This window comes from Lutra lutra, chromosome 2, assembly GCF_902655055.1.
Source record: "Lutra lutra chromosome 2, mLutLut1.2, whole genome shotgun sequence".
Classification (NCBI taxonomy): domain Eukaryota; kingdom Metazoa; phylum Chordata; class Mammalia; order Carnivora; family Mustelidae; genus Lutra; species Lutra lutra.
In genome coordinates, this window is record NC_062279.1 from 174,690,052 (window position 1) to 174,704,720 (window position 14,669).

Consider the following 14,669-nt stretch of genomic DNA (forward strand, 5'->3'; position numbering starts at 1 on the left):
CACGAAATGTATTTATTTATACATCAAAGTCTGAATTACAAATAATAGGATCAATATTTTAATAAATGGTCCTAGGAAAACCTCCTAGCAAGTAAAAAGGAAAAAAACCTATCAGTAACTCTAGAAGACAATTTAGTTGAATATTTGATCACTGTGGAAGAACTACTACATACAATGGAAAATACCAACAAATTTACAATATAATACCGTGTGCATTAAAAAAGAAGAAGAAAATCCCAAATAAAATAAAAAGAGCAAAAGAACTGGGAAAAAAACACATCTGACTAATATGGCTGGCAAAGGCATTTTAATAACATAAGCATATGCAAACAGATTCTTAAGTAAGCTACAGACTGTATTTGAGATTAAAAATTATAATAACTATTATGGCAAAATGAATCCAGAAGTTAAAAAATATTCATGCCCTCTGAATTATTCTGCTTCTATCAAAAAAAAAGAAATCTAAAATACAAAGATTTATGTACAAAGATGGTTCTCATAATTTTATAAGAGTCAAAAATTGGAATAATCTAAACGTCTGGGTAAAAGGGAATGTTTAAATTATGATACATACTGCAAAGTATCATGCAGCCAAATGTTTCATTTTCTTTCATAATGACATGGGGAAATGATCACAACACAATATTAAAGTATATCAAATAGGATATAAAAATAAGCATAGCACATGCACATGGTTAAAAAGCACAGGAAAACACATGCTCAAAAAAGTTGAAAGAATGTATACCAGAAGTTCAACACTGGGTGTCTCTGGGTGACAGGAATTTACTTTCCACTTTATTCATTTCAAGTATCCTATAATGATCATGTATCAACTCTTTGAATAAGGAAAAAACTTTGGATGCAGCACCTAAATTCAGGAAAACTAAGATTTATCAGTAAATAAATGGCAAGAAGTAAATAAACAAAAATATGGCAGGGATATGGTGAAGAGATTTAGGAGACATTAATCAAATTGCAATGTACAGACCTTGCTTGAATCCTGATTCAAACAAACATTATAAAAGAACATTTATGCAAGAACCAGAAACTTTGAACAATGACTGGATCAAAGGACATTTAGGAATTACTAAAAAAATTTTTTTAGCATAATTACAATGTCAATTAGCACATCTAAAAAGAGTCCTGATCTCTGAGAGATCCCTCTAGGTATTTTCAGTCAAAGAGAGATAATGCCTGAGATCTAGTTGAAAATGCAAAGGGAGAAGTATAGACAAAATAAAACAACCATGAGTTAAATAATTGCTGAAGCCAAGTGATGAGTACACAAGGACTCATTGTACTATTTTATCTTTTAGCACCAAAAATTTCAAACATATTTAAGATCTTTTTAAAGTAATTTTATACAGGGCACCTGGGTGGCTTAGTGAGTTAAGCATATGCCTTCAGCTATGGTCATGATCCCCAGTCCTGGGCTTGAGTCTGTTATTGGGCTCCCTGCACAGTGGGGAGTCTGCTTCTCCCTCTGCCCCTCCCCCACCCTATTCATGTTTGCATGCACACTCTCTCAAAAACAGATGGATAAAATCTTTTAAAAAAATTAAAATGTAAATATAGTGTTACAGAAAAACAAAGCATTCTTCTGTTTCCCCCCAGGCAAACATAGGGGGCTCTTCTTGAAAAAGCATGGGTAACCAAGGTTGATTCAAGGTCAGAGGATGGAAATTATCTTCTATTGTGATTTTAAGAAAGTGATTTATGATGAAATCATCTTTTCAAATAGCCAACCAAATCTTTACAGTGATCAACAATGGTATCAAAATTCTTTCCATTTAAAAAATAAAAACCCACAGCAAGAGCAAAAAGCAAAGTAACAATTTAGAATGCATATAATTTGTTTTTTTTTTAACAGAAAATAGAGATGATGGTCAGTGAAATGGGGAACTCAGAATAAGCATTCTATTTTTTTTCTAAAAAGCAACAATTCTACTGATGAGAGCTCCAAAGTTATAAAACCGAGAAAGTGAAATATGCCAGAAACTGCTAGAACTGCCTCCAGGGCACTTAGGGAGCCTACACCTCAGTTTGCTTTCTACTCTATTTTTAACCTTATTCCCAATTATATCACAGAGATAACTGCTCACCTCTAAAAATAATTTTCTTCTAGAAACACCTTTCTGACCCCAAGTTTTTATGCAGAAGTTTTTATCCAGTAGTAAATCAGACAATGGACCAAATGAAAGGGTAGAGATATCCCCAAACTTTGGCTACCTTTCATATTAAACATGGAGAACAAAATATTTGTCTATCACTTAGTAATACTAACATTATGATGCTACAGACTAATATACTACCATTTGGGATTACTTTCATCTGATGACCCAACATCTCAATGTAATAAGATGTTCAAGTTCACTCAAATACAACACTTCTTTGTAACACATTCGCTTGCTCTATTCTTTTATTGTAAAATGATCTCAAACATAGCCATACCTATAGTTTATATCTGCCTGTATAATGGCTAAGTACTTTTACATGCTACCAACAGTCCTTCTGACAAAGTCAAAGCAGAATTATCCCTGTTTTTAAATGAGGAAAATAGGTTCAGGGAAGCTAGCAATTTGACCATGGTCACACATCTGAGATAAACTCTGCACAGGAAGTCACAATGTAAATTCCTGATCAGGACTCATTCTACATCTGTCCAATATGACCAATCCCGCTACCAACATTTGTTTCACTCTTACAAAGATCCCTTCGGAGCAATACAGAAATTACATAACTATCAACTGACTTCCTATTACTTCTTACTAATGACATACTTTTAAACACATTTGCATCTCTGATGGGAAACGGGAAAGGAAAGGATGCAGACACGAGTTCAAATTAGTCAATCATTTACTAAAAATTGTGCTAAAGCTATGCCTGGGAGAAGTAAGACATTTTAAAAATTTAAATGTTGAAATAAACCCCATTATATAGCCTAAATAGTCACAATTCTTTGTTCTTAGGAGTTAAGACTCTGTGGATTCTATCATGACAAGTTCTAAAACTCAAATTAATAGCCAAGCAATTATAGTTACAAATTCCTTGTATTTCCTGTACCGATCCCAACAGGGTGACCCTATACTGTTCCACCAAGAGCCATTTACAAGAGAAAATACAATTAAGACCAAACTCTGAAATTCTTACAAAATATTTTTACTATAACAAAACCTTTAAAACACCCTTTCAGAGAGAGCATACTATTCAAAAGGAAAAAACTAAAGCAGGCTAGAAAGGATAACAACAAAATACTTACTTTCCACAGAGTGGAATGCTAATGTATACAAGAAACAAGATGAATGTGACTAACAGGCTTATTACGTAAGACATCACTGTATGGATAAGATATATATTAGAGAATGACAAGTCTTTGCTTACTCATAATTCAACAAATCACAACCTGACAAGTTGTACTATTAAAACTTTGGGAGCGCAGCAGTTCTCACCTAGTCATTTAAAAACAAAAGAACTGAGGCCCAGACAGCTTCAGCGACTTACCCAACATCACCAAGCAGACATGGGATTCAAACCCATGTCTTCTCTTAGTTCTCCTTTCCTCGGAAGGATATATCTAACAAGTTTCAGGGGACTAAGTAACTGGAAGAGGAATTTAGAGGAGGATATAAAAGAAATAAAAGGCATCCCCTACCTCTAAGAGCCCGCAATCAAGTTAATTATTAATTATAATTAACTCACAGAATAATAATTACATACCAGCATATAATTAACAGCCAAAATAAATGTCACAGACAAATGACTTCTCAGGAGAAAGCTCAAAATCGAAGAAAAGAACTACTCTCCTCAACTAACCTTCTATCCCATTGCTTCTGAAAGCTTAACACTTGGAGGTCATCAAGAATTTCCTCAGCTCTTCAACTACTCCACATCTCCGCAGCATGCGACTCTGTTATAGGTCCATCCCCAGGGCTGCCACCACTCTTCTGGAAACTCAGTTAATGTGACCCTATTTTCCTATGTCTGAGACGCTACCGTCTCTTTCCTCAGTGACCTTTTTCCTCCCTTACCTATTTGACTGTATTCTAGGAATCACCTTAGGCTAAAACATCATGGGATAGCAGAAAGAGTTCATCTTAGATATATGATTCAAGTTACGGCACTACTGAGAAAAGGATAAATTAGTTTCTCTGTGACTTCAGTTTCACTATCTATAAAACAGGCATGATAACAGAAACTTATCTTTTTAAAGGGTTTTTTTTAGGGTTGTTTTGAGGATCAAATGAGAATGTGTAAGAGTGCTTTTTAAGCTATAAAATGCTCTAGGCCAATTCAACTCTAAGCCCTTAGATTTGAAATTTATCCTCAAATCTCAGCCCAAGATCTCTGTATACTGCTTTGGTATGTTTGTATTCCCGTGAGGCTCAGCTATCACTCTTCTGCATAAAAGAAAAAGAGCAGAAAGAAGTCTTCTGTTCTGAATCTTGGTCCCTCACCTATGAATTTCCTTTTCTGGCTGTTTTTTACTTTTGTACAATCCCGAAGATTCTCTCAAGGTCTGGGGTAAGATTTATCATGAATGGTCAAACAAAGAAAACTTTTCAAACAAATGATCTTTGTTTATATTCATATCATATATCATATCATAACCAAATACCATAACCAATATCATAACCAAAATTTTCATACTCTGAAATGTTTTTTAAAATTTCTATTCAAGGGCGCCTGGGTGGCTCAGTGGGTTAAAGCCTCTGCCTTCAGCTCAGGTCATGATCCCAGGGTCCTGGGATCAAGGCCCGCATCAGGCTCTCTGCTCAGCAGGGAGCCTGCATCCTCCTCTCTCTCTGCCTGCCTCTGCCTACTTGTGATCTCTCTCTCTGTCAAATAAGTAAATAAAATCTTAAAAAAAATAAAATAAAATAAAGTTTCTATTCAAAAGTACGGAAGTCAGATTCTGAATAAGAAAATTTTAAACTAAGGAAAAAAGACTGTTTTTCCTAAGTTAGAAACAAAAATTCAACAGAAGATGACATAAAAATTCCATACGATGTCATCCCAAATCATAGTGGATAGAAGTTACATAGTTAAGAAAACAGTTTTCAGTAGCTGTATTACAAAATATCACTGTGTTCTGAAATTGTGAAGTAAATCACAAGTAATAAGTTTGTGAATGATTTACATCATTCAAATAAGAGTGGAATCAAGATTTTTTATCTCATTCATCAGCTTGCCTATATGATTTCTTGAACAGAAAGGAGTTCTCCCACCTCATGTAACTCCTCTCAATAATGTTATGGCAAGATAACATTTCTATACATAGATGCACATAAATGCCATTCACAATGACAGGAAAAATGCTCAGAACCACTGAGATAAAGAAACCAACATTATCAAAAAATGAAATTTGAATAAACATCACAGTTTTTTTTAAAGTCTTCAAAATTTTAAGCAGGTCACGTTCTTTTATATTACCTTTGCTAAGAGTAAGAAATAAAATACATACTATGCCAAAAAAAAAAAAAAAAACTTGTATTCTTAAAAGTATGTTGTAAGATAAAACAAGATAGCAGCCAGAACACTGACCTTTAAGTCTGGTGCACATACCATGAGGATGTTTACTGCACTCCTATCCTGACTTGAAACATCTATATTAGCTGTTAAATTCTGGAAACACTATACATGTAGTACTTGTCAATGAGTGCAGTCAAGCAAAAACCAGCTTCATTTTGTATTTTTACAAAGCTGAGACATCTGTGCTTTGATCTAAATTTAAAAAAGGAAATGAAAAGTCAATATGAAAATAAGCAATGAGAAGGTAACTTTCTCCAAAACAAAGCACTGAAGTTTAAAATGTTATAAACAAAATATAAACCCTATTATATATTTTTAAATTGAGTATTAGTTTAGAACCAAGATTTTAATTTTTCAAAGAAACAATTTTGTTAAAAGCAATACACATTTACAGTTTTAAAATTCAAATACAAAAAGGTTAAAAAAAAAAAAAAGGCAAAGTAAAAGGTACTTGCCTCTCCTCTGAGGCAATGTCTATTAAAAACTCTCATGTAAATTTTCTAGGAAGTATAAGTACATGCATGTGGTATACACCTGTCAAGTTATGATTAAAGTCATTACATTTCAAATCACTAAAATGTCTTAAATATAACTTTTTAAAAATTATTAGACCGGTTACTCTAATTATTCAGAGCTGAGGTTAACTTTTAAAACCAATGTTCATCACAATATCATTTATAATGGTAAAAACTGGAAACTACATACATGTTCAACATTAACTGAAAACCTCCAGTAATCAGTTTATTCAAAATATCTTCTAAAATGTAGCCAGTAAAGGGATGCCTGACTGGCTCAGTCTGAAGAGCATGTGACTCTTGATCTGGGGATGGTGAGTTCAAGCCCCACATTGGGTGTAGAGGTTACTAAAAAAAAAAGCTCATTAAGCTAAATAAACAAACAAAAAAAAAACCTAAAACAAAACAAAATGAAGACACAAGCTTATGTGAGTACTGTATCTCATTTACACCAAAGATACATCTTAAATAAATAAATAAAACACTGGAAGAAAATACACATACAGAGTTAACTTCTGAATTAGATTATAGATTTTGTTGTTTGGGGCTTCATATACTACTATCTCTTGCAGCTTTTCAGTAACAAGGATGTCTCGTGTTAAGAGAGGCGATTAAAAATCCATATCCAAGGTGCCTGGGTGGCTCAGTGGGTTAAGCCTCTGCCTTCGGCTCAGGTCATGATCTCAGGGTCCTCGGATAGAGTCCCGCATCGGGCTCTCTGCTCAGCAAAGAGCCTGCTTTCCCCTCTCTCTCTGCCTGCCTCTTTGCCTACTTGTGATCTCTCTCTCTCTCTCTCTCTGTCGAATACATTGGAAAAAAAAAAAAAATTTTTTTTTTTTTTAAAGAAAAAAGAAGAAATCCATATCCAGTTCAGGTTTAAATAGAACAAATCAATTCATGAAAGTAGTTCTACTAGTGTATTCTGACAGTTATAACAAGTAGGTTTACTTATTATAACTTCTAGGAATCTGTAAGACAAAAGACTAGTCAATACCGTTACAACAAAGTCCAAGGTCAAGGGAAAATTGGGTTTGAATCCCAATAGTACCAGGGCCTTTACCCTGGGCAACTTACCTAACTCGCCAGAGCCTATTTCCTCTTTTCCGTGTAAATTAGGGATAACAATCTGATTTAGAGAACTGATGTGACAGGTAAACATAAAGTATGCAAAGGAACTCAAGGGACTGGCAAATATCGCCATAAATAGTCAATGCCATTATTACTGATATTCAACCAGGTAACTGTATTTTAATTTCAGACTCAAAATAATTTTCAGCCACTTTTCAAAATGGCTTTGAAAATGCCCACAATGCCCTTTACACAGATGCAAGATCTACTCGTATGTGCCCAACTACAGAAACAATTATTCATATGGTTAGTATTTATTATGTGGACCAAAGCATGAATATACACATAAATACAAACCAAAAGAATACCGTTAACTTATAAGCCTATAGCAGTTAATAGTCTCAGAAGTTTTATGATTTTTTTAAATATTTTATTTATTTAGTTGAATGAGCAAGTGAAAGCGAGCAGCCAAGAGGAACAGGGAGAGGGAGAAGCAGACTCCCCCCCTGGTCTACCCCAGGACCCCAGGATCATGACCTGAACCTAAAGCAGACGCTTAACTGAGCCCCACCCAGGTGCCCCAGAAGTTTTATAATCTTAAAAAAATCCTAATATATAGCCAAAATATAACAAAGAACAGTTGGGAGTGCAAAACTTTTTGCAGAATCTTTACACTCCATATACTAATAGAGCACTATTTGTCAGTACCAACTTAGACAATTTAGTATCTTATATTGAAGTTTTGTTCTAACTCCTATTAAATTATATGGGAAAAGATCACAAATAATTCCTTTCAGCAATGTACCATCTTTTACAAGCATAGATTAAAGTTGTGATCTTTCTTCATTTATTTATTCCATCAACAAGCCTACAGATTATCTAATTGGTCCTCCCTGACCTCATGGGCCTCCCAATGAAATAGGCCAGATAGCCACCGACAATTAAATACAAAAGGTGAAGTGATGGGAGCAGACATATGGCTATTTACAGAAGCCTGAGGTGGGCAAGGACAGAGCTCGGGTAAAGGTCATGTGCGACCTGAGCCTCCACAGATAACAGCCAGGCTTAAAAACTGGGAAGAGACTAAAGACAGACAGTATTTCTCTAGATTAAGTTCCCCCACCTTAAAAAAACCAACACACCAAACAAATTTAAATTTTTTTAAAACTCATTTGGAAAGGGGTCTTCCAGTGAGAAATCTATTCAGTTTACGATGATCAAGTAATAGTCCCAAGTAGTAAATCACCCAACTCAATGGAGAAAATGTAGGAAAAATTCAAATGACTATACAAGCAGACAGAAAGTGACAGGTTTCTGATGTGTGGAACACAAGGTAATGCACAGGAAGGAGAAAACACTTCAAATACTTAAAATTTAAGCCTGATAGGCTCTCAATACAACAAAGCAGGAAGACCTAGGAGTGTTTGCAGAGGTCATCTTCTGCAACTTTGCCTGTGAAACTTCAGTTAAAAAGCCCAACAAAACAATGGACTTCATTAAGGACTGGATTGGAAATGGGACAGAATACACTATCTCGCCCTTAACAAAAAGATGGCCCTTCAAACCAAAGTACTGTGTACAGTTCTAAACTCTAGTTCAGAGGCAGTCAAGTACAGTGATTAACAGACGTATTCAAATCCAACTTTCTGCCACTTACTATGTCACAGTTCCTTCACTTGTAAAATGGGAGTAGACCTACCTGAGTTGTTCTGCAATTAAATGAAAAAACATGTAATTTTTTAGCATAGTACTTAACATATAAAAGTGTTCCCCAAAATGGTAGCTATCATTACTACTATAAAGCATGAAGTAATCTCCCAGAGAAAAGCCATTACAATATCAAGAGACATTCTTAAACGTTAATATGCATTAAAATCACCTCAAGGGCTTGTTGAAAATGCAGATTCCTAGGACCCTTTCCTCCCAGGGATTAATTCTACAAAACTAAAGCAGAATGTGGGGGGAATAAAAAATTAAACATAAAATAGAATGTGGCCATTCTCTAGCCCAAACATCAAGTAAGAGAATCAAGGTACTACCCTATTTAAAGAAAAAAAAAAAAAAAAGGTTGAAATCAAGGGTTCTCCCATTCAAAGAACTTATCTAAAACAGTATGTTCAAGAGGAATACACACCTGTTCAGCAAGTTCATTCATTCAACTAACATACACTGAGTTCCTACAGTGAGAAGGATAGACAAGGTCCCCATTCTCTCAGATGAATTTCTAGTATAGGAAACAGAATATATAAATAAGGAAATTCCAGATAGTACAAAATGTTATGAAGAAAATAAGAGAATGGAGAGATAATTAGGGAGTAATCTTCTCAAAGAAACATCTGGGGGCACCTGGGCAGCTCAGTCGTTAAGTGGCTGCCTTCAGCTCAGTTCATGATCCCAGAGTCCTGGGATTGAGCCCCACATCGGGCTCCCTACTCAGCGGGAAGCCTGCTTCTTCCTCTCCCACTCCCCCTGCTTGTGTTCCCTTTCTCACTGTATCTCTCTGTCAAATAAATAAATAAACTCTTTTAAAAAAAGAATTAAAAAAAAAAAAAAGAAACATCTGAACTGAGACTTGAATGACATGATAGAATCAGCCACAGCAAGATCTGGAGAATATTGAAGCCACAGGGCACAGCAAGTGTAAATGCCCTAAGGCAGGAACAAGCCTGGCAAGTTCCAGCGACAGTGCCAGTAGGGCTGGAAAACAGGAAGAAACTGACATGGCCAGGCTCCGGGATACTAATCTAAGCAGAGGGATATATGGTGAGTTAAGGGAAGGAGGCAGGGCCAGAACATGTAGTGTGGATTTTATTCTGAACATGATGGAAGGCTTTCCAAAAAAAGGGTAACATAATCTGATTTGCACTTTAACAGATCTCTTAGGCTGTGGTAAGGGGAATGCACCACAAAAAGACAAAGTGGAGGTTAGGAGACCAGGAGGTTAATACAGTAGGCCAGGTAAGAGATAGTGAAAGCTGGCAAAAGTGGAAGCGGTAGCAAAGGGAAGTAGTGGCCAAATTTAGAATACATATATTAAACACTATAATTAAATGCAAATCAGAGAAAAAGAACTAAGTTGCAAAATAAGTAGTAAGCATCTGGGATTCATTATCAAAGAGATACAGAATAAAAATTGAGATTTAAGGTTTTAGGTATGTTTATGATTAAGGAACGTGAACGGTTAATAGCATATTTAGGATACTTTCTAATAAATATTTATCCTCTGAAGTTGAAGTGAAGGGGACATTTCCTTTTCTTTTGGCACCACCAAGAAGGCACTGGGCTAAACAGGTATACACCCAACACCCTCAAGTGGGATTCATAAAGTAAAATCTTTCGGGACTCACGGACAGAGGCCTGGCCAGGTGGTCAGCATTTGGAGCATAGTGTAGCTATGGAACAGAACTAATGCTTTACCTGAATCAAATCACTAGATCAGTAAAACCCTTTTAAACTTTCTATCGTCAGCTTAGGCTATTCTGTCCCTGCTCTCCCACGAGTTAAACAAGAAAACATTACAGTGACACACAATGCACGTTAACTTCTTAATGTTATCAAGGAAGTCTGGGAGGAAATCTTTTAAAACCACGATTTTAGAGACGCCTGGGTGGCTCAGTCGGTTAAGAGTCTGGATAGGGTCATGATCCCTCCTGGGATTAGTCCCCTATCAGGCTCCTTGGTCCGAGGGGAGCCTGCTTCTTCCTCTGCCTCTCCCCACTGCTCATTCTCTTTCTCTCTCTCTCTCAAATAAATAAAATCTTTAAAAAAAAAATAAAACAATTATTTTAATCATTAGGGATTGGCAAACACACAATGAATATACCCTAAAATTTAAGGCCCAAAAGTCCCTCTCCACCAAAACATAAATTCTTACTCCAAAGTACTACCACGTAGTTAGAACAGGTTACAGAAAAGCATATGCAGTATAATACCACTTTTGTGTAAAATGTATAACTGCAAAAAAGAAGTCTGGAAGGATATAAATCACTGCGAACATTTTGATCATCTCTGGATGGCAGGATTATCAATAACTTATTTTCTTTTTTTCCTTATTCACTGTAATAATTCTCCAATTATAAACTATTTCATGTAAACCAGAATATTCAGTTCACATTACATAAAAGGTTAAAAAAAACAAACAAACCCACTTCAAGGAAACCTAATTTCATTTATCTAAATCAGCAGGATTCCAACTGTGGTATTAAGAAAAAAGATCTGAACTGCACACACAGCACACAGGAGAAAGAAATCTGTTAAGAGGCCCAGGATCTACCACACAAGGATACACTCTTCAAGGAAGCGGGCTAAATGCCTAAGTACTCTTCCTGAATTTCATAAGGTGCAATCAATTAGCACATACTTCTGCTGTTCTTTCTTGCCATTTACTAAAGGAACACCTCAACCAGTTCTCTGGGGACAAAAATAAAGGGGGGTGGGGTTTCCAAGTTAGGGCGAAAAGGAGGTTCGGCCCTTTGGTCTCCTTTGTGCAGTCCAGGGGTGCAGAGGACCGCAGGGCTTGAAGCAAGCTACACCAGAGGAATCTGCGTGGCAGATCACCTGAAGTGGAAGGGAACACAAGCTTTCTACAATCTCCACTGAACTGGGCCAAGAAACCGCCTCCTAAGTCTCAAGGCCAAAACACCTGAAAGGGCTTACACCATCCAAGTTATTGTGTATGTAGAGCTGCCAACGGTTTCTGACAATAACACAAAAATTGGAAGGGCTCTTCAACAAACGCAGGTATTACGGGCGTGAGGCTCACTCGACTCGCAATGCAAAAACCAAGACACCTTCTCTTATTAAGGCCAGATCTTCGATTCTGCAAACTAGGACAACTCAAAACACCCTACTGACTTTCTACAGCTAACAAACATCATCTTGGCTAAAATCCAAACACACGTAGAAGCAGCCACTTTGGAAAACTTTGGCTTTAAACGGCAACACTGGACTTCAAGTGCTCCGGTAACCAGTTTATCGCACATTATGTCTTATAAAGTACCTCTGTACTGTCAGCTCTGGTTCCACTTACTGAACAAACAGAAATAAGGAATACTTTCAATTCGCACAATAAGGACTAAAAAAGCTCCCGCTTTCTGGAAGGCAGCTTTCCTGTCTCATCAATCACAACAAAGGACGCATCCTAATGAATTCATCAAACCTAGAGAAAGAGAGGTAAATGATACAGTGTGGATTTCAGGGTTTGTGGGTTCTTCCTTCCAGCTACGACTCTCTTCTTTTTACTCCATTATACGCCTCCACCCGAGCTGACTGTCTTGCCCTAAAAATAAAACCACCCGTGGCTACCGTCCACTTTCCGGCTAAGCCCCGACTCTGGTTTCCTGCAGAGAAAGCCAAATTGCAGGCTCTCTGCCTCGCTCTTCGCCGGGGGGGGCAGCGGGCTCAGCAGCAGCGGGCTTCTCCCGGTGCAGAGTCACCAGACCGGCCGGAGAACCACGGAGCCCGAGAAGCCAGCCCCGCTCTGCCGCAGCCGCCGCAGTCCCCCAGAGCCTGAGGAGCCCCCAAGAAAATCAGGGTGAGGGGAAGGTGGGCCGGAAAACGGCGGTGGTAGAGGGGGAGACACTCACCCGCCCAGACAACAACCGACGGGGCGGGGAGGATGGGGGCCGGGACCAAGGTTCGGCAGAAAGACCGCCTGAAGCTTCCGGAACGCTGCGGCTGCTCGGGACGCCGCGGCGGGTGCTGCTCCTGGCCGCTGGCTTCCTCCCCTCCTCTGTTTTGATTCGATTGACCACGTCACTCTAAGCCACGAGACCCGGATCTGCCGGCTCCCGCGGGCGGCGGCGCAACAGATTGCAGCGACTCGAGACCCCAGCGGTCCGCCTGCGGAGCATGCGCGCGCCCTGCGCCTGCCCAGTGCGTCGGGGTAGGCGGGGCGGGCGCGCTCGCTACGGGCGCGAGCCACACGCTATTCGTGGGGGCGCAGAGCGCGGGGGTTGCAGTTCCGGTTGGGAGGGGTGGGGCCGAGCGCAGTGAAGTGAAGAGGGCGAGGCCCCGCGTCTGTTGAACTGGCCGGAGTAACCTCTGTTTCGTCTTTGGTGAACGATGTCCTTTGCTGTGCGTCTCCCTTTGCCTGGTTTGCTGGCTCTCTCTGACCCGAGCCCTTAGAATAGCGAGGGGAGAAGCAGAGGTGGGCGCAAGTTCGTGTCTGCTAAGAAAGGGTACCTCTGTAGAGTTGTGGGGTTTTTGTTTTGCGTGTGTATGGTGTAGTGTTTGGTTTGGTTTGGTTATGTGGGGGGAAGGGGCTGGGGGGTTTTTTGGCTCACTTAGGCCCGGGTGAAAATTGGAGATGAGAATTTAGTTCGATGCACAAATGTATGTCAAATATAGCAGTTATTGAATCCCCTTTACCCGATCTAACGTTTTTGCACCCAAAAAGCTATCCAAAATCAAGCTCAAGAGAAATATTAAAGGGAATATGTCACCAACCATAGCTTGCTGCTGGTCGGGAGATGGGGAATGGGCAGCGGGGGAAGCTCTGTTGGACAGCAGCCCTTAGCCTTTGTTGCCAGAATAAGGATACTATTTGGGGGGTAAAAACCTCGCTTCTTTGGGAACTAGTTTGGTCCTTCCTCCATCCCCATTCTGGCCTTCCTAGTCTCCCAGCTAAACCTTTGGTGCCCTGGAAATTTCCCAGAATGGCAAAACCTAGGGCTACTCTGTTTTAGGTCCACGAATGAACAAACTTTAATTAGAACAGGACCAGAGGCAAAATAAAAGCGAAAGTTCCAAACAGGTTTCACAGAGGCATATCCTCCACCTGTCTTGGAGAAGAGGTGAAAGTTAGCTGTAAAAAACTGTCTTCCTTACTGTGACTTGATCTTTTCACCTCTCTGAATTTCTACGCAGCCACTCTGTAAATCCTCTCGCCTGAGTCACCTTCAGCAAGTTAGTAGTATAGTCTGCAAGATCTTTTTAATGCACGCGGATATTGCACACAGATAAAGATGTCTAGAAAATTAAAAGTTTTTGGTAAAACTCAAAGTGTTTCTTCATTAATTTACAGATTACCAATAAGTAGAAGTCAAACTTCTTGGCCTTAATCTGCCATCTTGAACTCTGTTTCCTCAAAGTTAGAGAGCTTGAGGTGGGATCTAATGCTCTAATGAAGTTCATGTGCTGATACTATATAGCAGAGGGTTTTTAATGTGTGGAATTTTAACTGTGAAACAGAAAGTCTTAAATGCTTAGGTGTACTCACGTGCACAGATGTGTTTGAGAACACTGTTTAAAACAACAGAATGGCACAAAACTAGAATTAAACAGGTTGTTGCAAAATTATCAATACCTGCTTTATGAACTATATTACAGGAAAGTTAGGATGTTAGGATCCTTGGTAGGCAGCTTCCAAGGTAACCTCCAGTGATTCTCACCTCTGGAAATGTAGTCCCCCTCCAGCCCTTTGAATCAGTACTGGTCCCATCCATAGAATACAGCTGAAGGTGTGTGACTTCTGAGGCTAGGTCATAAAGGCACTAATTGCAGCTTTCCACTTCATTCTTTTGGATTGCTTGCATTGGGGGAAGCTAATGTACACAC

The 14,669-nt window shown here is 38.7% G+C and overlaps 1 protein-coding gene across 2 annotated transcripts in view; it reads right to left on the reverse strand.

Annotated features, from left to right (window-relative positions):
* Positions 1-12,970, reverse strand: part of SMIM14 (small integral membrane protein 14) — a 76,919-nt gene extending 63,949 nt beyond the window's left edge. Inside the window, exon 1 of one of the 2 annotated variants that reach the window (XM_047719138.1) lies at positions 12,698-12,970. The gene's annotated coding sequence lies outside the window, so the exon portion shown is untranslated. The remainder of the gene's footprint in view (positions 1-12,697) is intronic. The other variant, XM_047719139.1, reaches the window with a different exon arrangement.
* Between the last annotated feature and the right edge of the window lie 1,699 nt (positions 12,971-14,669).